Genomic DNA, 23,183 nt, shown 5'->3' on the forward strand with positions numbered 1-23,183 from the left:
ACCTTTGGCACCACGGGCAGACCAGGAGTCCTGGCTGTTGGAGCTCACTGGTGCTGCTGGTTCTGGGAGGATTCTTCTGAAGTTCTTTCCAAGCCCTGTTTTGGAAACCAGCCAGCACTATTTGCTTCTTGGGCAGAGGATATGGAATTACTGTAAATTATATTGAAAAATTAGATTTATTCACTGCTGTGATAATTGATCTCCCAATTGGTCTCGGAGAGTTAGCAGCTGGTAAGAAAATAAAATGCAATTTAAATTTTTATTTATTTTTAAAATCCCCCACTTTAATTCAAGCATGACAACAAATAAGGGGGAGAGGAGAGGGTGAGTTTCTCACTTGCCAGGCCTCATATTAAATCCTGATGATAAGAAAACAAAGCAAGAAGTGATTGCAGAGGTGTTTGAGAAATTCACACTGCACTGGCATTAAGCAGCACAGGCTCTGCAGGAGGGGTTTGATACCCTTGCACATAATTATGTGTAATTGTAGCTCAGCCCTGAGCTAAGGGATTAGGGCCAAGGGCGTGCCTGGAGTAGAATCCCCGGGCTGGGCTGTCACTGCTGGAGCTGCTGCTATTGATGTTGACAAACCAACATTCCACAAGTGACTCCAGGAATTCAGCTGCTCTGTCAAAGCCTCTGGAACTGGGCCCATCAAATCTCTGACTGTTTTCTCTCAGGCCCTCGGAGGGAGAAGAACCAGCCCCAAAAATCTGGCGTTGCTGATGGCTCCTCTCATTAAGGCTCTTCTCTGTCAGCCCCTGCTCAAATCATATCACACATTACAGATGGAGACAGGATTTGGGTTTTACACCGAGATTAGCTCTGAGGAAATGTATTTTTATCTGCTGGGAGGAGAAAGAAAGAACTCCATAATTCACCATAACCCAATCACTTACAAAGTGATCGGCCAAACAGTGTTTGCAGGGGCTTGAAAAATCTCATACTGTCACCGGTAATAAAATAAGAATGATAATCCTGCTCTCTGGCTGAAGGGGAGCACAGGAATGGACACGTCATTAAAAGGCAGGATAATGGTGTGAGGGAAAGGGGAGATCCTGGCTGGAGCCAGGGCAGCCTGGCAGCCCCATTTACAGCAGCAGATAAACATGAGTTCCTAAACTCCAACACCAGAACTTCCAATGTGAAGCAGCTCTGACTTCATTTCACAGGATCAGCGAGGCTGGGAAAGCTCTCCAAAGTCATCAAATCCAACCTGTGATCAATCCTCACCTTGTCACCAGCCCAGAGCACCCAGTGCCACATCCAGCCCTTCCCTGGACACCTCCAGGGATGAGAACTCCAAACCTCCCTGGGCAGCCCCTTCCCATTTCCCTGCTGGGCATCAGGAGCAGGGAGGTTTGGGGGAATCGGGAATTGAAAGGGAGGTTTGGAAAGACCCAGTTCCCTCCAGCCAGTGGAGGAAATAGAGAGGGGGAAACAAGGAAATATAAGGAAATAGACAAAAATATAAAGATACAGAAGGAAACAGAAGAAAACAAAAGGAAATAGAAGAGAACAAAAGGAAATAGAAAGAAATAGGAGCAAATGGAAAGAAAAGGAGGGAAACAGAAGAAAATAGAAGGAAACAGAAGGAAACAAAAGGCCTGACCCTGATACTCAGGCGAGCAAGTCAGACTGAAATGTTTCACCAATAATTCATGACTGTTGGACAAATATAATTCATCCTGGCTGTGTTAGAAGCTTTGATACATCAGGAAACAAATTATTAGCTGGACTGACCTTTTATTTTCCAATTACAACAGTAAATAATATCACAGAAATAAAAAATGCTGCAGAGAATCCCAAGGTAGCAGCAGTGCCACTAAAACCAAACCTTTCTGGTGGCACAGGGAGGGTTAATCAGTCTGAGAATTCAAAATTATTTTCTTGCCACTTGTGCTGTGGCATTTGCACAGATTATCAGTGGGGTACAGCAACAAGAGCAGCTCACGTAGCTTAAAAAATACATTATATATATATAATAACATATAATAAAATAACAAGCACCCAGGCAGGCCAAGTGTATTTTTGTTCTCTAATCTTCATGTCCAGAAGCCACCTCACTTGCAGGATCATCCTTCTCTGTCTGCAGTATTGTTCCAGCAGTTGAGTAGGTTAAGAACATTTGTATTATTATTATTATTATTCCCACTATTTCTGATTTGCATGCTAATAGTTATCTAGCAGTTCAAATCTCAATTAGGAGCCCACACAGGCAAGAGCAGCACAATTCACGGCGAGGTTGTAAATGTGGAAATGTACTCAGGTTCACAATGAAGGCAGCTCATCACCAGCACTGGGGTTTAGTATTATTAATTTGGTGTCACTGAAAGGCTTCAGAGTGCTTGCTTCAGTTAATTCACGTTCCTGGATACATTGGCTGCTTTTTATTGTGATGGATTTTATGTTTCAATCACACAAAGTTGCCCAGGGCCTTCCAGCAGGGCTTTTTTTTCTTTCATAGAATCAAGGGAAATGAAATGTGTTGGTCCATCAGCGCCTCTCCCAACAGGATTTGCCTCACCAGTACTTGGGATGGAACAAACCCTGCAAAACTGCTACAAAAACTGGAATTCCCTAAGCCAGTCCTGAGCAAGAGCAGTGGTGAGGGGGCTAAATGGGGATTAATTACTGCCTGAATAAACTCCTATCCCTTAAAATCACATCATCATCATCACCTCACACCCCAAATCCTCATCCTGAACTTCCCAGTTCTGCCCTACACCTTCTGTTCACCTTTGGAAAAATCCTGCTGTGCCTCCAGCACTCGGTTTTCCCTTTATTTATTTTTTTTTGGCTTCTCAGCATGGACAGTGTGACTGGCAGTGCACTGAGGGCTGTGAAAACAGGAGACTCAGAGCCAAGGACAGCAAGAACCTCTGCAGAGAAACCACAAACACTGAGAACAAAGAGGAGTTTTGCCTGGCTGAGCCGGACAGAGCGAGACAGACTCGTTCTGCTTATTTAGGATGTTTCAGTAATGGTGTCAACAGGTTATTGGAACATGATTTCAGTGCTGTGTCCCCCAGCACGGTGACAAGGGCCACCTCAGCAGCTTCTGACACGCAGGAGCCTCTCCTTCCTCCCTTCCTGCACTCGGCAGCAGCCTGCAGGTAATTATCCACAAGGGCACAGCCCCAGGAAAAGCCATTTCTCACTCCAGTGCTGCTCAAGGGCCAGCAGGTTAAACAAGTGATGGAAAACCTCTGGGGCCTGCTCTCCTGCTTCCCCTCGTGCACATGGGGGTCGTGTCCTCCACCCCGGGCAGGGTTTGGAGGGGGTTTATGGCACTTTGGGGAGGCAATAAATCGGCAGCAGCACAGGAGACATCCAGCCTGTGCTCAAATGACTGCTGCAAAGAGGGAGGAATGGGGTAAAAAACTGATGAAAATGTTTTTGTAACAGCCACTAAACAAGAAAAAAAACCAACAAAACAAACCCACAGGTTTTGGGAAAAATCACATTCCAATTTAGCCAACTCCAATACTGGGAAGTGTTTAAGGAGCAGTATAACCACACACAGCTTCTGTTTCCACAGGCACTGGAGTGAGTCCCACCCCTGGGACAAGGGGAATTCGCAGATGGAAAATCCGTGGTGCCTCCCACCAAGCACCTCTGAAGGACTCTAAAAATGCTGCTAAGACCCCCAAAAGGCAGCAAAGCAAACAGTGGGAACGGCAGGGCCGGAGCAGCACAGAGCACCGGCTCTTCCACAGCTCCTGCCTGGATTTTGGCACCTCCTGGGCAAAGAAAGATCCAAGCACTGGTGTGCTCAGCAGAGCCCTCTGATCATCAGCCCAGCCAGGACTCCACAGGATTAAACACGACTCAAAGAAGGTTTCTTAATCGTGATTTATTACTATGGTAACACCAGGCAGTCAAAGGGAATTATGCAAGGTCCGCCCCAGGGGTGGGAGAGGGAGAGGCAGCTCTGCTCACCGAGCACCTGGAGCTCAACAGGTGCGCCAGGGAGGAAGAACAGAGAGAAAAACCTGCTTTCCCCCACTAATTAGCAACTCAACAATTAATATTGCAGAGCCACCTGGAAGCCCAATCTCTTCCCTGAACCACTGGGCCTGGTGCTGTACAAAGCACAGCTCAGAGATGGAATTTTTGTTGCAATTCAAAAGGCTGAGGGAACTGGGATTGTTCAGAATGGGAAACAGAAGTTTGGGGTGCCCTCATTTTGGCCTTCCAGTGCCTGAAGAGAGCCCACAAGAGGATGGCAGGGGTGGAAGGAGATGATCCCTAAGGTGCCCTCTAACCCAAACCTGTGATCACATCTTGCAATAAACACAAAATTTCTCACTCCTGAAGTGGAAGAGAAGGAATTTACCCCAAACCACAGCATGGATTTCCCTACTTGGACATCCCATTAAAGCCTGACGTGGGAATTGCACTCTCCCAGGGGTGTCAGCACAGAAATGGACACATTATTGTTATTTCTGGGCCTTGTTTCACATCACAGCCTCCAAAAAGCACTTGTTGCTTTATAGGGTGGGGGGTGGGGGGAAATAAACCCCCTTTTATATCCCTGCTAGGAAATAATTAGATAATTACTCAGCAGTAAAGCAGAACACATAAGAAAGTGCTGTTCTCATCATCATTCCTTGAAGCATCTTGTCATTATTATTAGGAAATGATCAATTTGTGCCAGGCTAATTCATATGGATTGTAATTCCACAACATAAATTACCCTGCCATGTGTACTCAGAGCAGAGAAACAGCAGCAGAGGTGCTGAACGTTCAAACCAATTTGTTAACAGGCTTTTCCTCCCCAACCTACTGCCCTCCTTTCTAATCTGCTGCATTCCAAAGAGTTTCCAAGGGCAAATATCCATATATATTTATTAGAAAGCCGTGCCCTAAAACATTTGAGGTTACCCCTTGGAACTTATTCACAGGCTCTGTCACAGAGAGAGTGGTTTAATGGCGCAGGAAATACATCTCTATAAAGCTGTGTACATCCTGCTTTAGTGGTGACAGAGAGATTATGGTCCATCAAATAAGTAAATTAATTTAGTGCACGTGAAGGAGGACGGAGGCAAATGAAGAATTCCTCTTGTGAAACTCATTCCAAGCACCAAGCTCCTCTTCCCTTGTCTACAACCATTGTACAGCTTCCAAGAGTTTTCCAGAGTGGCCATAGCATCTACACAAAGTGTTTGGAAGATTCTGGGAAGGTTGGGACAATCTCTTGTCCCTTAAGTCTCAGTGGTCAAATAGTTTTTCTTCCTTGCCCACCTGGTACCCGCTCCAAGGTGAAGAACTGCAGAGACTTCTCCCCACAAAAGGATGACAAATTCCTCATCCCTCCTCATTAGAACCTTTCTCCTCATGCTCTGAGCACAGACGGATCAGCTCTAACTGCCTTGGGTCTTTTTTTTTTTGGCGATGCTTCACTTTCTTAAACCATTTCTCACCGAGAGGGCAAACAGAGGCGAATTTTAAACAACCCCGAGCTGTGACTTCGCTGCCTTTGGCATTTCTCAGCCCTGTTCTCACTCTGTTAAACAGCGGCTCTTTGCAGGGAGGGATCGGGGGCTGACAGTCCGTGGCTTTGCATAACAAAAACCCCGTTTAGTCGAGCAGTGGGGGACGGAGACACTTCAGGAAACCAGATAATCCAGAAACTGGTGCTAATAAGTTATTGACTTTCCCACTGCTCTTCCAGGAGCAGCTCATGGCTTCTGGTAATCGCTTTGCTTCCACCCTCAGAGTCCAGCTGTGGCTCTTGGAAGAGCTCATTTATGGCAGCTTGTGATAATGGGATATTTTAGCAATGTCAGCTTTTGCACAAGATATAAAAATCCACCGATTTATTGCCCCCTGCTCCCAGTGCAATCAGAAAAGGCAAAGAAACCCATAAAGTGTGTCTCAGTCACGTTGAGGTGAACACGACTCCCCTTTCCTGTCCTGCCCGGCTTTGGATGGAGTTCCCTGCCAGACCCCCGTGTCCTTCCTGCCCTGGAGGTGCTGTGCCAGGAGCTCAGCTCGGGTACAGATGCAGCAGGTGCGATGCTGCTACCTGAGAGCTGGGAGGGATCATTTCTGCTCCAGTCTCTGACTCTGAGCCCTCTTTGTCCTGCCCCAAAACCAATTTGTTAACAGACAAAATCACACCAGGGTTGGAGGGACCACGCAGGTCCTGTTCTGCCCTCAGCCTGTCCAGGTTCCTGGGGTTTTTCCTCCCCCTGCTTTTCCCCTTGCTGAATTCCAGACAGCTCCTCTGTGCCCACCCCTCCAGCACCCCTGGGTTCTCCCAGTTTCTCAGAGAACTCACTGAGAAGGCTCCTGCTCCTTCATCAAGGCATTGGTAAATAAATTAACCCTGGGCCCAGCACTGAACATTGAATAGTCACAGAACTATTTCTGATTCTGTTCCTGACCTGGCACTCCAGGACACCCCCGCAGCTGGAGCTAAATTTTAAATTTGAGGCTTTAAATCAGGCAGCTTGAGCACAGCCAGATCAGGGTTTGGAGGTGCTGGTTCCAGGATTTATCTGGGTGTAATTCAGGTAAGTTCTCAGGGCTGTAGCTGCAAGCAGATGTGACACAGGCAGAGCTCTCCGCTCTAATTGCACCAGACTGCATCTTCTTGGGGACCTGGAGTCTCTTATGCTGCCTTTCCAAAGCACCTGGCACAGCAACATGTTGATGCAAGGAGGCTCCCAGGCAAGGATCTGATGCTAATTAATAAGATGAGCACACCAGACCTTCAGTCTATAAATCAACAACATCCCCTGCCACAACCACACAGTCAATTTACAGCAGCTGAGTTCTTACTGTGGAGAGTGCCACTCCAGCACCAGCCAGAGCTGCCCACAGCTAACCCCAACAAATGCTTCACATGGACCAGGGAAAAAATACTTTGATAGTAGGGCTGGAGAACAGAGGGAGCTCTTTGTGGGCTGGTGGCACTTGGAAAGCACTCCTGTAATGTGGGAATGTCGGCAAAGGCTGTAGAAGAACCAGGGTCTCTCCAACAGCTGCCCTGCTAATGAGGCACATCCATCTCCACGCAGCACACCCAGGCTCTTTCTGCCTTTGGTGCAGCTGATTTAGGAAAACCAAGACTCACACATCGGTGTTTTCAATAAATCCTGACTAAATAATCACAGCTGGGCCATTCTGCCCTTAAAAGCTGAACATTTTCTACAGTAGCAAGGAAAGTTTCTTGTTATGATGGCAGGAGGGAAAAGGCAGGGGGGGCAGGGAAGACTTTCTGGAGTTGGAAGGAGAGAATAGTAAATATATTTTTCCCCTTTAACTGAGGCAGCTTTTACAGCGAGGCTAAAACACTGCAGGGACTCCTGGGGATCAGATCCTGTCAAAGGTTTGCATTTCATGGCTGAGCTTTGAAAGGTGAGGGCAATGCATTTGCTGGGAGACAGAATGATAACTTCGTCCTTCAGGCTGAAATAACAGAGCTGAACATATTTCCATTCAAACAGGAGAGGATCTCTGGGATAAAGGGTAAGTGGGTGTGGATGTGTGCACTGGAGGAGAAGCAGAACACAGAACAGCACTGTGAGGGTCACAGGCGAGATTCTGTGCCCCTGGCAGAATGCACTCAGGGGCTGGGCAGTGCTTTGACCTCCTGGGCTCTGGAAAGCAGGAATTGTTTAACACAGAATCATTGTGGAATGGGCTGGGTTGGCAGGGGACTTAAATCCCATCCTGTTCCACCCCCTGCCATGGGCAGGGACACCTTCCATTATCCCCAGGTTATTCCAAGCCCCATCCAACCGGCCTTGGACACTTCCAGGGGTGGGAATTATGAGACCTGGTAACAGCCCTGCCCTTCAGGGTTCAAAGTTTGCAAGATGAGCTGAGGGAGGAAGAGCTGATCCACCAAAAGCCCTCAAATGGCTCCGTCCCAGGGAGAGCAGCAGGGGAGAAATCAATAACCCGAGCAAGAAACTGTAATAACAGCTGACATTTATCCAGCATGGATAGCCAGGTGTCCCCAAACACTTGACAGATATTACAGGCTGAGCTGATTTACAAGCAGGGATCTGGCTCCTTGCACAACATCGATTGCCACGCCGAGGCAAAGGAACTCCTGTGGATTTAGTGGTAACCTTCAGCCACCTGCCCACTCCAGGGTGAGTGTTGGGATGCTCTGACCTCCCACACCCCACACGGTTCAGCGTGGACATTCTCTCCACCAGGAACAAGGCAGCTCCCATTCAGGGGAGGCAAACATTTGTTTTGGGCAGCTGCACAGGAAACATCCAAATATTGTGAGATAGGCTCAGAAGCACCTTCACGGTGCTCTGCTCACTTTGCAATCTCCTCCTTCCCCTCAGGAGCCCAGGCTACACATCCCTCCACTTTCCATTAGACAGGGAACTATTCCAGGCAGCTCTTCACCCTGGATTTGCCTTTGGCACAGCAGCTCAGCACAAGCAGCAGTGACACTTTGAACAAGGTGTTTCCTTGTCTGCCTCAGCCTTACATTCCTTCTACAAAGGGAAAAAAGCAAATCGGAGGGGATAAGAGCAGGATTCAAAGGCCCAGGAAAAAAACCCCAAAACAAACAACAACCCCACTGTCTTGGAGCTGGCAGGGCAAGCACAGGTCTGATGGCACTGAGGAGTCCAGGACCCCAAATGCTTCTTAGGCTTGAGGCACTGAAGTGACACCACTGCATGTGACACTGCCCACCTGCAGCAGGTCCATGCTAGAGCCCAAACAGGTCCAGCAACACTGAGGGAGTGCTGAAACCTCTGTAATTTACAGAGATCTGAAGGGCAAATGTATTGGGTTTTCATGTCCTGGTTTTTGGTAGCAGGGGGGCTACAGGGGCACCTTCTGTGAGAGGCTGCCAGAAGCTTCCTCCATGTCCAGCAGAGGCAATCCCTGCTGGCTCCAAAGATGGACACGCTGCTGGCCAAGCCTGGGCCAGCTAGAAATGGTGGGAACACCTCTGGGATAACAGATTTAAGAAGAAATCAAAACAAAAAGTCGTTGCATGGTTGGAATTGCAGCCAGAGAAGAGTGGGGTGAGAACATGGGATAGGAACCATTGTACAGACACCGAGGGCAGTGGAAAAGGAGGGACAGGAGCTCCTCCAGGCACCAGAGCTGGGATTCCTCTTCAGGTTGGGGTGAAGACCATGGTGAGGCAGCTGTGTGCCTGGAAACCCATGGGAATGCAGAGATCCCCCCACAGCCTCTGGGAACCCATGGGAATGCAGAGATCCCCCCACAGCCCCTGGAAACCCATGGGAATGCAGAGATCCCCCCACAGCCCCTGGAAACCCATGGGAATGCAGAGATCCCCCCACAGCCCCTGGAAACCCATGGGAATGCAGAGATCCCCCCACAGCCCCTGGAAATCCATGGGAATGCAGAGATCCACCTGTAGTCCCTGGAAACCCATGGGAATGCAGAGATCCCCCCACAGCCCCTGGAAATCCATGGGAATGCAGAGATTCCCCCCACAGCCCCTGGAAATCTATGGGAATGCAGAGATTCCCCCCACAGCCCCTGGAAACCCATGGGAATGCAGAGATCCACCCACAGCCCCTGGAAACCCATGGGAATGCAGAGATCCCCCCACAGCCCCTGGAAATCCATGGGAATGCAGAGATTCCCCCCACAGCCCCTGGAAACCCATGGGAATGCAGAGATCCACCTGTAGTCCCTGGAAACCCATGGGAATGCAGAGATCCACCTGTAGTCCCTGGAAACGCATGGGAATGCAGAGATCCCCCCACAGCCTCTGGGAACCCATGGGAATGCAGAGATCCCCCCACAGCCTCTGGAAACCCATGGGAATGCAGAGATCCCCCCACAGCCCCTGGAAATCCATGGGAATGCAGAGATCCCCCCACAGCCCCTGGAAACCCATGGGAATGCAGAGATCCCCTCGCAGCCCCTGGAAACCCATGGGAATGCAGAGATCCCCCCACAGCCTCTGGAAACCCATGGGAATGCAGAGATCCCCCCACAGCCCCTGGAAACCCATGGGAATGCAGAGATCCCCTCGCAGCCCCTGGAAACCCATGGGAATGCAGAGATCCACCCACAGCTTGTGGAGATCCACAGGTGTTTTTAAGGGTTTATTTTACTTCTCATTATCCTGCTCTGATTTTGGTAGCAATAAATTGACTTCCTATCTCTAATTAGAGCCTGTTTTGCCCATGATGAGTGATCTCTCCTGGTCCTTATCTCAACCCATGAACTGTTCATTACATTTTCTCCCCTGTCCAGCTGTGGGGGGGAGTGAGAGAGTGGATTTGGTGGGTGTACATCTGCTCCAAATCTCACCCTCTCCAGAGCTCAGGGTTTTTAGAGGAGGGCACAGGGGGCACAGACACCGAGCCAGGTGCTGCTCACACACTGCAAGACAGCCCAGGTGTGGAGCCACAAATCTCTACAAGACATGGCACAACTGCCTTGTCTTCCTGTGCACTCCAGCCCTGCTCTGGAGAGGGTCTTCAATTCCACATGCACCATGGAAACACCACATCCCCACCTCTCCCTCATGGCTTGGAGCTGCTGCAACTGTTTGCTTCTAATAACCACGTTAACATATGGGGGCTTATCCTGGTGATCAATAAAATGATCCTTGAATTTTTTATGTGCTTTTTACCTCATGTTTTCCTCCTCAGGGCACTCTCCCCTGCCACACGAGGAGCATGGGGGTGAGAGGGATGACAGGTTTGTCTTTACAAACAAGCTGTGGGTCTGCTGATAAGGTGAAACTATCACTGAGAAATAACAGAAACAACGGGATGGATTCCATTGAAGGATGAAAGAGGGACTGAGGAAGCACCATGAATTCCACAGGAGTTAAGAATTAAGAAGGGAATATGCATTGGGGGTGTCTCAGGTATCAGGTGTTCCGGGAAGCCTGTACCTCTCAAGTACCTCAGCCTATGTGGAAAGAGAGAAGGGACAAGCGGCCGGGAATTAGGATAAAAAGGAGGCTGCGCCCTCCAAAAATTGGAGAGACCCCAGGGCAATGCCCCATGGCCTCTCCCTTTATTCGAATAAAGAAAAAGGACTCCTCTGTCTCCTTCTTGGACATAAACCTCTGGTGTTTGTGGGTTAATTTTCCTGACGGGGAAGTGGAGGAAGCTGGAGCAAGGAGCCAGCAGGCTGAGTCCCAGGATCACCCTCTGCACTGGGAGCAGCACCCCTGCCTCGTGAAAGAGGAAAACCACCGAGGTCTGAAAATCCTCAGCCCTCCTCCTTCCCCTGAATGGAGCCCGGGTTTGATGCCCCAGGTTTCCCTTGTCCCTGCTCGGGGGACATTACCCGGCTGTGGCTGCAGTGGCACCCTGGGCTGGCTGCTGCCCCCGCTCGCTTCCCCCGCTCCTTCCACAGATTCCCCATTTTCAAATTAAACCTGCGGGAAAGGTGGGAAGTTCTCTGTGGGGAATCTAAAAGGAAAGCGGCACCAAGGGCCCATCCCAACTTCTTCAAGGGCTTCCTGAATTCCCACTTCACATTTCTGCCTCAGAACATCACTGCTGCTGCCAGCTCTGCCGCTCTGGGATGTGTGACAATTCCTCTGCTATTTCCATAAGCCCTGGCAGTAGAGTGGAGGATGGATTTGCATGGAACTGCTGCAAAGTTTCCCAGCTCGCTGCAGCTTAAAATCACAAAAGAGGAGCTCGATGGGAGGTTGTTGAGACAGATAAAACACAAAACACTCCTCCTTTCAAGCAACAGATTCTCTTCCAGTCCTTTGGTAGCTGCAAAGAAAGAAAAACTACTCTGAACTCTCCAGCGATTGTTCCATCTGCAGCGGCTCCCATCCATCAATCAGTCTGAGCTTCCAACTTGGAATTCACAGTAAAGCAAGACACTGAGAAAAACCCTGAAGAAACAGGAATAAAAACAATCCTGTTGCCAAGAAATCAGCTCCCAAAACCCCTCCAAACCCCGGGGGACAGAGTGAAGCTTTCCCAGCTGAACCTGCTGCTGGTGCTCTGATTGCTGCTCATGTCCTCGCCATACTTGAGCTCCTTCTGGGTAAACAAACCTGGACCAAGTTTTCCAGTATCATAATCATAATTGGGGGAGAAAATTAAAATCTCACTGCTATTTGTTCAGCATTATAAAAGTGGCTGTGTCAGGCCTAACAAGCACCATTAGTTCCACTGAGAAGCCTTTCAGCTCCATGTAGGAGCCAGAGCTTGGTTAAACACCCATTGAGATGTTGGTGCCTGTTATAAATGCATATCACATTATTGGCTTTTTGCAAATATTATAATGAATGTTATATGTATAAGGTTAGAAAATTTTGTTGTATTAATATAGTTTCCTTTATTTCTGTTACTGATGAAACTTAGAAATAGTGGTATAATACATATATGTTAGGCTATAACATGATATTAAAGCACAAATTACTTTTTGTTTATGTAACCCAGAGACTAAAAAAATAAATAGTCAGAGACTCCCCTGCATCCTAAGATTATCTTGTCCAGATGAAGACAAGCAGTCCTCCAAGCCCTCCAAAAGAAAAATTTATGGCACCTGTTATTGGAGACATAAAACCTAGTGGTGCCAAGAAGACTGATCTATTGGGAAGGGGGGGCAAGGAAAAACTAAACAGAGGAACACCAAAAATCCTAAGAAGAGTGTCTGAATATGTATGAGAATTTATGGATATGTAGTAGGGTTCTGTTTTTAAGGGATAATCCTTTGTTAGTAAGGTGTGCTCTCTTGGCTGAATGCAGAGACACCCGGCTGTATCTGTATACTTTATTTTTATCTCCTAATTGTCTTTCTATTAAACATTTAAATTCTATAAAAAATATGTGAACCTCGTTTTTCACAGTGCCCAACTCAGATTTCACAGCTGTGTGACTCAACAGGCTGTCCCTAATTTGCCAGTCACCAAGAGCAACCCCTAAACCCCCCAAAAAGAGCACACAGAAGGATTTTTGGCAGCTCCCAGTGCCTAAAACAGGGTTGGAGTGAGTTCATGTGCTCTTGTTATATTAAAAGCTCTGTACACAAGGGATGTTATGAAGGAATAGCAACGTGGAATGTGATGAGGAGACAGGTAAAGGAGCTTGAATAGCAGGAATTATGCTGAGTTTTCTCCCAGATGTTAGCTTTGTTCAGTGTTCTCCAGGAGGCAGGGGCAGAGGTGCTGGCAGTGGCTGCACTCACTCTCCAGCTGCTCTGATTTTGGGATTTTGAGTTCCCTCTGTTATAAATGAAATCAGAATTTTGACAACTAGGTTTATTGAGTCAACAGCAGTTTAATTAAAAATGAATACAATTTAGTAAATTTAATAGTAATTTGGTATCAAATAATATAGTTTAGTAAAAGAATACAATTTAATAAAAGAATACAATTTATATATGTAGTTTTCCAGTAATTAAATATGATTAAAGCATAAGCAAAACCTATCGGGGTATGGGGAGGTCTTCTCACCCCTCCCCACATATGAAACCAACCAGGGTACGGAGAGGGCTTCCCACCCTGCCTCACGTACAAAACAAAACAATTCAAACTAAACTTATATACTGTATGCTTATACATATTCATTAATGTTTCCCACAAGTTTCCTCCTATTTCCGATTTTTTTTACTTTATGTCACATTTCTTCATGGCACATAACTTGTTGTTAGGGGGTCTTTAGTCTTCTTTTGGTGGTCTTTGGATGAAGGCTTACACTCATCCTCGCTGTCCTCTGGATGGTCTCACAGGTTTGTGTGTGCATACTAAGCACTGTATTATGCAAGTCCACTAATTAGTCTTACATTTTATAATTTTCAGGCCCAATGCCTAAAGTTGTTCCAATTTTGTCCATCACAAGGTCGATTTTGTCCTGGGACATCACTAATCTCAAAACTACATCCTGTACCTCAATTTTAACATGTAACATCTGTAAAGGGGTACATCTGCCTTGTAACATGACTCTTTTGATTGCTTCTAATAATAACTTTCCAAATAGTTACAATTTAGTTAGCACAAATTGATTCCATTTATTGTACCTCCTCAGCAATGGGATCTGTCCAGCTGCTCCCTGAGACCAGGGGAGATCTGTTATCACTCACCCTCCCCAAAGCCTTGGCAGCAAACAGCCGGCCTGAGAGGATTTACGAGGAACACACCAATCCCAAATCCCTCTTGTTAAAGTTTATTGCTATGGCAAATCTCTGCTGCAGAGAGAGGTTGTTGTAGCAACATTCTGCCACGATTTTAGCTTCACCTTTTCTCTTCTTCTGCTCCCAGAGGTGTCATCTCCACCACGGAGATGCTCAGTGAGGTGGCAGATGCCCTGCATAGCTCCCTGGACCATCTCCCTCTCCCTCACTATTCCACATCCATCACAGGCAGTTCTGCATCTTTTTTGGAGAAAAGCACTGAAAACACATTACAAGCACACCCATTGCCAAAGCAGCTCCCCAGGCTAAGTGAGGCACAGCCATCCTTGGCAGAAAGTTAAGGATGCAGCCTCCAACAGTTTGGATTCAGCATTTTTTTTCCTCTCTTATCTATTATGAATTTAGGCTAAGAAGAGAACTCTTCATGAGCACCTGCCTAAATTCAGGTGTATTTTGACTGTACCACATCTATGGTGCTTATTCAGTTTGTGGTACCCAGAGCAGAGGGTGCAGACAGTTCTACCACTCCTGTTAGCAAGAATATTCTCTTTGGCCCCTCCAATCCTCAGAGAAATTTCACCAGAAGGAGCCAGACAACCCACAGACCCTTTGGTTTCACCTCTACACCTCATTCAGCTGTAGCCTCGTGCTCCCTGCACGAGAACCCAGCACTCCCCCCTTAACACAGGCTCCAAATAACATCTCCCCTTCCTCTCCTTCCTCTGCTTTTTCATCTTTCCTAACTGCACGCTACATTTCTTCCCTGCAAACACCCAATTTAGATGGCATCAGGAGGTGCTAACAAAAAATGCTTCACTGTCTTGTCAGCAGATTACAGAAGGGTGTCTCATTCAAATTTATCCAGTTGGAAACAGAAGTAATTGATGTGAACTTGAAAAATATATGATTTGGAAGAGGGGGGTGGGGGAAGCTTCTTGCCAGCATTGCTGTCTTTGCTCACCCTAGGCTGGGTAATCAGAAGCTCCATTATCACCTCCCTTTTCTGCATTTACCTCGGGCACAGGAGCTGGTGTGATGAACGGGCCAGGAGACCAGCTCCTTTTAAAAAGGCCTTTATTGAACAGGACAGCTCTGGGGTGGGGGCCCGAGGGGTCGCGCACACCGCCACTGCTCCCACTTGGACACCGCAGAAGAGGAGGATCCGTGCAGCTTTGTCACTAGGGCAGAGCTGGGCCTTCCTTCCTCACGGGAGTCCCCGGGAAGACTCATTCTCTTGGCCTCGTAGCCTAGGGTGTCATCCCAGTCGAGTCCCCTCCTGGTTATGTCGGCCTCTGGAGGGAAGTCAGGGGACTCCTCTGGGTCTTCCTTGTTCGATGGTACTGGTTTTATTCCTTCCCTTTTGTGTGGCTCGTTGTCTCGGGGTTTTTTCCAGCCTGGGTGCGTCCCATGAGTCTCTGGTCTCTCTCTCGTTTACATGAAAGTCCTTATGTCATCCTCCTCCTCAGGGCCCAACTGAACACTGTACAGCAACTTGGGGCAGGGGTACAATGTTGCCATGTGGGAGTCTAGGAGCAGTGGGGGCAGGGCCTGGCTGAACACGGAACAAGAAACACAGGGTACAGCAACTTGGGAGAGGGGGCAGGGCCTGGCTGAACACGGAACAAGAAACACAGGGTACAGCAGCTTGGGACAGGGGTACAAGGTAAGTAAACCTGGGACAGGGGTACAAGGCAACTTGGGACAGGAGTACAAGGTAAGTAAACCTGGGACAGGGGTACAAGGTAAGTAAACCTGGGACAGGGGTACAAGGTAAGTAAGGGGTTTACAAACAGTAATATGGTAACAATATTCAAATTATTCTTAACAATATCCCCCCTCTTATATTTTGATCGGGCTCTAGCCCGCATCAACCTTTAACTTCTGGCTCTTGGAAATATTTCTCTCTTAATTCTTCCTCAAAGCAGAGCCAGGATTCTCCTACAGGGCATTCTCCAAGCAGGCGTTGCCTAAATGAGGCAGTATTTCTAGTAATCCAATATGTCTTTCCCTCCTCCTGGCAGGTTTCCAGTTGGGTATGATCAAAACAGGTGGGATTGATGTTCGTGTGGACTCTCATCAGTGATCCTAGATCCTCTCCATCATATAGGGGATAGTAGCACTTTGTACATGCTTCTCCACCGCCCCCTATCCCAAGGCTCACCAGCTGGACCAATATTAGTCCACCTAAGAGTCCGGTATGAGCTAGTTTCATTTTAGGGAGCTTCATGGCTCACCTCCTTTTTAGCCTCACCCGGTCTTGCCTCTTAGGTTTGGGGATCGGGAGAGATGGGGATCAGGAGAGATGGTATGGTTCTTCTCTTCCCACCTTTTCTTTAATTTAGTTGCCTTTTTGGAGAATGTTCTGTGGGAGAAGTTAATGGGGGGGGTTTCCTATTAAACCAACTTTACTAATATCAAAATACTTAACAGCAATAACCACAACAACAACTTAAAGAACACTCCCGGCTTAAACCAACACACTGAGCAGAGTTCTGCAGTCTTTGTTTCAGTTCTTTTTCTCTCAGTCTATTTCTGGCTGCCTCTTAAGAGTCACTTTTAGACTGGTAGGATCTGTAATGGCAGTCCACTTGGGAGAATTCGTGGAGGATTTTTCTGTGCCTTGTCCACAGTCAGGAGGAGGTGATACTGGTCCTTTTACACGGGAGACGTGAGTCCACCCCTTTTCTTGGGTCCGAATAGCAGCGTGGGTCACCAGCAGGACCTGGAAGGGACCCTCAAATTTTGGGGTTAAGGGGGTGTCTTTCCAGGATTTAATCAATACCCAATCCCCCGGATTGATCTGGTGGATGTTTGTGTCAAGTGGGAAGGTTTGGGGGAGATATCCTCTCTTTCTTAAGTTGTTTAGGGTCTTTCCAATTGTCTCTAGGTACTTTTTAGCCATTTCTTCCCCTTCTATATGATCTCCAGTGCTATAAGGGGTCATTAGAAAGGGGAGCCCAAACATCATTTCGTATTGGGAGGCCCCAAGGTCAGATCGTGGCCTGGTTCTGATTCTCAGGAGGGCGAGAGGCAAACACCTTGCTCATTAGGCACTTGACTCAGGAGGGTGTATGGGTTTGACACCGCTGGGTGCCTGGTAACAGTCCTCTTATTTACCTCCCTCAGGTCCTGGACTAACCTGTATTTCCCTTCTGCCTTTTTGACAGCCAGAATCGGGGTGTTATGGGGGGACATGCATGGCTCTAAAATGCCTTCTGTCAACAGGTGATCAATGACCGGGGCCAGTCCTTTTCTGCCCTCTAGGGACATTGGGTACTGCCTGATTCTGATAGGAGAGGTTCCTTTCTGGATTTCTATCTTTATTGGGGAAATGTCTAAATACCCAAACTTTCCCTCTTCTGCCCAAACCTCAGGGTTAATCTCTTCTATATCTTCTGTTGTTAGCTTCATCATCTGGACCACCATCTTTCCGTTCACTGGTATTATTCCCACCCCCAGCTGCACCTGCAAGTCCCTTCCCAGCAGGTTAGTCTCCAAATCTGGTAGATACACAAAGTCTGCATAGCACTGCCGAGAATTTCCCTTTACTTCAACATTTCTTATCACAGGAGCCATGAAGGGTTTTCCCTCAGCTCCTAACACTTCACAAACTTTGTTACTTAAAAACATTCCAGCTGGGAGCTTGTTCAAACTTGAACGGTCTGCTCCCGTGTCTGCTAAAAATTCAACCTCCTCACTCTGGGGACCTACTTCAAGGTTTACCAGGGGCTCTTCTCGGTGTTTCATCGGGTCCCCTAATACATACAGCCCCTGACACCCCTAATCACAAGCTTCCTCTCCCCTCAAGATTTTCTCCATGACATCCTGCTCTCTAGCTATTGCCTCATCCAGAGATAATTTTTTGCAGTCCCTTTTGAGATGCCCAGTCTCTCCACAGTAATAACACCTCCCACTCCCTCGAGGGTTCCCAGGGTTGGTCCATGGAGGCATAACGGATTTCTTCCTATCTCCCTCCAACTGGGACTTTGGCTTTCCATCACCTGGCTGATCCCTATCTGCCTGATTCCTGACAATCTCCCTGGCTACTGCCACCATGAGCCTTGCCTTCGTCTTTGTCTTCTCCTCCTCTCTCCTCAAGTAGACTCTTAGAGCCTCCTTCAATAGCTCATTGATCCCCTTTTCTTGCCAGTCGTCTAATTTTTCTAGCTTCCTCCTGATATCAGGCCAGGACTTAGTGACAAACTGGACTTTTAAGAGTACCTGGCCTTCAGGACTGTCGGGGTCTATGTTTGAATATAGTTGAAAATTTCTCCTCAACCTATTCAACCAGGTGGCTGGAGTCTCGTCCTTCTCTTGGGTCCCATCAAAGGCTAGTTTTGTGTTATTACCACGGGGAACTGATTCCTTAATACCCTTCACTATTAGGGACCTGTAGTCCCTCATGTTCCGCCTTCCCTCCTCCCTGTTAGGATCCCACTCTGGATCTACCTGCGGGAGTTTATACTCTCCTGGGAGTCCCGATCTATTCTCCCTTTCCCAGATCCGTATCCCTGCAGTACGGATCATGGCGACCTCTTCAGGGTTAAATAAGATGTTTAAAATAGAGTTTAACTCCCCCCAGGTGTAAGTGTTTGGACCCAGGAACTGGTCTACCTGGTTGGCTATCCCTACTGGGTCTTCAACTAGGTTCCCTAGCTCTTTCTTAAATCCCCGGACTTCTGAAGCTGTCAATGGGGCATTGACAAACCCTACCCCTCCAGCTACTCCTCCCATAGGGACTTCTCTTAGGGGAAGGAGCTTAGTTGTCTTAGATCGTGTGTGACAGTAGGGTCCATCTCCAAGATCCTGTCCCTGACTAGAGGTGGGAGTCATAGGGACCTGCTGGTTGTTAGGAGGAGGATTAACCTTGGGGGTACTCAGCTCCCAGTTGGGAGGGGGCAAAGGGACAGTACTAGGCGAAGGAGAAGAAACTTGGTCTGATATAGGGGTTTCTGGAGGTAAGGGAGAGGTGACAAGTAGATTAGAAGGAACTGGGGCCACCAATGGTGGTGGGTTTAAGGAGAAGGGTATCGGGATGGTAGAGGAGGCTGAAGATGTAGAGGGGGATTGGTTTGGGTGGAAAGGGTTTGAATTGGAAATACAGGGGTCTCGTGGGGATGATGCAGAAGAGGAAAAAGTCAGGGAATTAGGAGGAGAAGTCTGGGGTGCTCTTGGGTATGCAGGAGGAGGGGGTAGATGATCTAGGGGGTCCCATCTACTACCTGTTTCGCTAGCCTCCTTTTCTTGCTTCCTACTTTCTTTCCCTTCTCCCTTCTGTTCCTTTAACTTGCATACCTTCACCATCTCTGTGTCCACTCTTTCTTTCAGCCACATGGCTGCATAACTGATCTCCTCTGGACTCGAGCCTTTTCTGGTTTTCAGATGCTGGTACAGTTGGGAGCACATCCAAGGATCTTTAGTACCGTACCAAGGCCATTGTCCTTGCATCTCTAGTTTGGGCCAGACCTCTATACAGTAATGGATCATCTTGATCCGGTCTAGGCCCTTGGCGGCCTCTTGTGCATCCCAGCAATTTAACATTTGCCCTAGTGGGCTATCAGGGGGAATGGTTCTGGTGGCCTCTTCATCTTCCTTGGGACCTACACTCTTACTTAGACACTGTCCCATTGCTCTTTTGTCTATGGGCCTTAACTTAAAACTTACGGTGCCTCTACCCGAACGAAACTAGAACTGACAGGCAACACAACCTCTAAACAACTTAAAACTGGCCCTTACTTAAACTATACTTTATAAAGGTGCCCCTACTCAAACTGAAAATCTGTAACGACGGGCAACTGACCTTTCAAACTTCAACAAAAAACCACTTACACTCCAGGAACTCACTCTCTCCTTTCACACTAGGGAATACACTCAATCTCACACAGGAATCTGCACCCTTTCTTACACTCGGCCGGCCTTCCACTCACACTTCGAACCTTTCTGGGGCTTGCAGTCTCCGCTTGCCCCTGGGGTTAGGTCCCAACGGGGCTTGCAGGTTCCGCTTGCCCCTCCCTACACCCCAATCATGTTCCCCTCGCGCCTCGCCTCCCTGACCCCCTTGCCAGCGAAGACTATGAGCACTCCTGGGTCGACGTCGAGGGGACCCTAGCACTAGACACTCCTGGGACCTTCCCCCGTCCCTGTCTCAGTGCCGTCCACAAGGTTTTGTCAGCAGGGCTCACCCCGGAACCCCCTGCCCCTCCGCTCCCTGACTATCCCCCTTCCCCAGTGAGAATAGCTTCTGCGCGAGGGCTGAGTGTAAGTGAGTGGCGGGAAAATTCCCCCTTGCCCCCTAGCCACTCCGCCCACCAGGGAATGGCTTCGGCTAAGGGATGCGTGAGTGTATTACTCTAGCTGCCTTGCCCGCCCGCGCAGACTACCTGCCCCTGTGCTCTCCGGCAGCAGGTTGACGACCTCCCTTCCCAGGAACCCCCTGAGCCGAGACTGAGCCGCGACAACTAGAGCCTTTCAGCACGTCCTGTGTCACAGACCCTGGGAAGCGAGGGCCCTTCGCTGACCGCCTGGTGCCGGTAGGGCCTGGGGACCCCCAATTCCAATTCCCCGGTCAGGTCGTCTTGAGTACCCAAGCAGGGGGGGTGTGTTCACTCACACCTAACCTAGGCACCCCCACACACCACCCCGGGAGTTACCTAGATTTCCAATTCCCCAAGCGGGGGGGGTGTGTTCACTCACACCTAACCTAGGCACCCCCACACACCACCCCGGGAGTTACCTAGATTGCCTGCGTGTAGCCCTTTTCAGTAGAGGGGCCTACCCCTATGTGTGCCACTCATCCACTTAGGTACCCTCTGCACACTCAGAGGGGGGGTTTTATCCCCAGGAGACGCCTCACTCGTTTCTCTGGGCCCAATTGGGCCTCTTTCGCTTCCTGCCGTTCCCGGCCGGCCCCCTCGCGGGAGTCCGGAACCGCGGTACTGGGCAGTCCACACTCGCCCCGGGGGTCTGAGCTGCCAGCCCCCGTCTCACTCACACCACACTCGTTCGCCTCCTACTCCCGCCACCGGTGGCTTACCCAATCCGGCGCTCTTCTGCGCTGCTGATCCCAGGCTGTCCTTCAGGTCCAATATAGCCAGCTGTCCCCCGGAGGCCCGATAGGACGGGCGGCCGTCCCGTCCCTGGTCCTCTTCGGGGCGTGGCTATCCCGGACGAGCCCCCAAGCTGTGGTAAACAGGCCTAGGGTGTCATCCCAGTCGAGTCCCCTCCTGGTTATGTCGGCCTCTGGAGGGAAGTCAGGGGACTCCTCTGGGTCTTCCTTGTTCGATGGTACTGGTTTTATTCCTTCCCTTTTGTGTGGCTCGTTGTCTCGGGGTTTTTTCCAGCCTGGGTGCGTCCCATGAGTCTCTGGTCTCTCTCTCGTTTACATGAAAGTCCTTATGTCATCCTCCTCCTCAGGGCCCAACTGAACAATGTACAGCAACTTGGGGCAGGGGTACAATGTTGCCATGTGGGAGTCTAGGAGCAGTGGGGGCAGGGCCTGGCTGAACACGGAACAAGAAACACAGGGTACAGCAACTTGGGAGAGGGGGCAGGGCCTGGCTGAACACGGAACAAGAAACACAGGGTACAGCAGCTTGGGACAGGGGTACAAGGTAAGTAAACCTGGGACAGGGGTACAAGGCAACTTGGGACAGGAGTACAAGGTAAGTAAACCTGGGACAGGGGTACAAGGTAAGTAAACCTGGGACAGGGGTACAAGGTAAGTAAGGGGTTTACAAACAGTAATATGGTAACAATATTCAAATTATTCTTAACACTGGGATGAGGACAAGGTGTAAATGTGCACGTGCTGCAGGTCCTGGGCTGGCTCTGCTGTCTGAAAACGAAGGGAAAAGCAAGTACTCCATTAGGATGGGCTGTGTTTGCCCAAGCAGGGATGTTGTCCTGGAGGGGAGACTGCAGTGAGGTCCCTGTTCCTTCTCCCTTGGTCTCAGCTGCCCCTTCTGACAGTGACAGTTCTGAAAGAGCAGGAGCAGCAGGGAAGAGGAGAATCCCAGAATAGTTTGGGTTGGAAAAGACATTAAAGCTCATCCAATTCCACCCCCTGCCACGGGCAGGGACAACTTCCACTGTCCCAAGTTGCTCCAAGCCCTGTCCAACCTGGCCTTGGACACTTCCAGGGACCCAGGGGCAGCCACAGCTTCTCTGGGCACCCTGTGCCAGGGTCTCCCCACCTCACAGGGAACAATTCCTTCCCAATATCCCATCTAGCCCTGCCCTCTCTCAGTTTTAAAGCCATTTCCCCCTGTCCTGTCATGCCCTTGTAAAACATCTAGGGAGTGGTGACTCCTGAGGGACACAGGCCTGGCTTTACAGCAGAGACCTTGAAGATGGGGACACAATGTAGAAGATGAAAAGACAAAGGACAGGAGATGACAGTGAAGGCCCAGGGCTATAAGCAACTCACCTCTAGTACAGAAATGCAAATTGTGGAGGAGAAAAGGGGCAGGTAAGCAGACGAAGAAGTTTAAGCTGTACTGCCATTCCAGCAGTTTCCTCTCTGGAGACACAGCAGCACTAACTGATCCCCAGAGCTCCAAGCATGAGGAATGTCCCAGCATCTCCTACAGCTGCACCAAACAGCTGCCACCACACACTCAGGAGATGGCAACACCAGGTCCCAGCACAGCACAGGGGCCTGACGCTCCCTCCAGATCTCCCAGGTCAGAACCTGACTCTGAGCATCAACAGCAAATTAAAGCCCTGTTGCCCAAGACACAGAAGAACCTGTGGGTGAACATTTCCCTCATGCAGCTGCATCACTGTATGAAAACCAGAATTACTCTGTGTGATCAGCTCTCCTCATCCCAGCTAAACAACCCACCCATCCCTGCTCAATTGTGCAGAAGTGCAAAGCAACTCACTCCAAACCACAATTTGAAGTTATTGTTATTATTTCTATTGCACAGAGACCCCCAGGTGAGAGTCCAACCAGAACAGGTGTTGCACACCCTTTATTTCAATTAAACACTGTAATAGGGAGAGCAGCCCAAGGCTGCAGGGAGCCAAATTAGAAAATTGCATGGAAAACACAAAATCTATCAGATTCACTCAGGTGAGGTTCACAGGAAGGTGGCTGG

This window comes from Poecile atricapillus, chromosome 24 (assembly GCF_030490865.1).
Source record: "Poecile atricapillus isolate bPoeAtr1 chromosome 24, bPoeAtr1.hap1, whole genome shotgun sequence".
Taxonomy (NCBI): Eukaryota; Metazoa; Chordata; class Aves; order Passeriformes; family Paridae; genus Poecile; species Poecile atricapillus.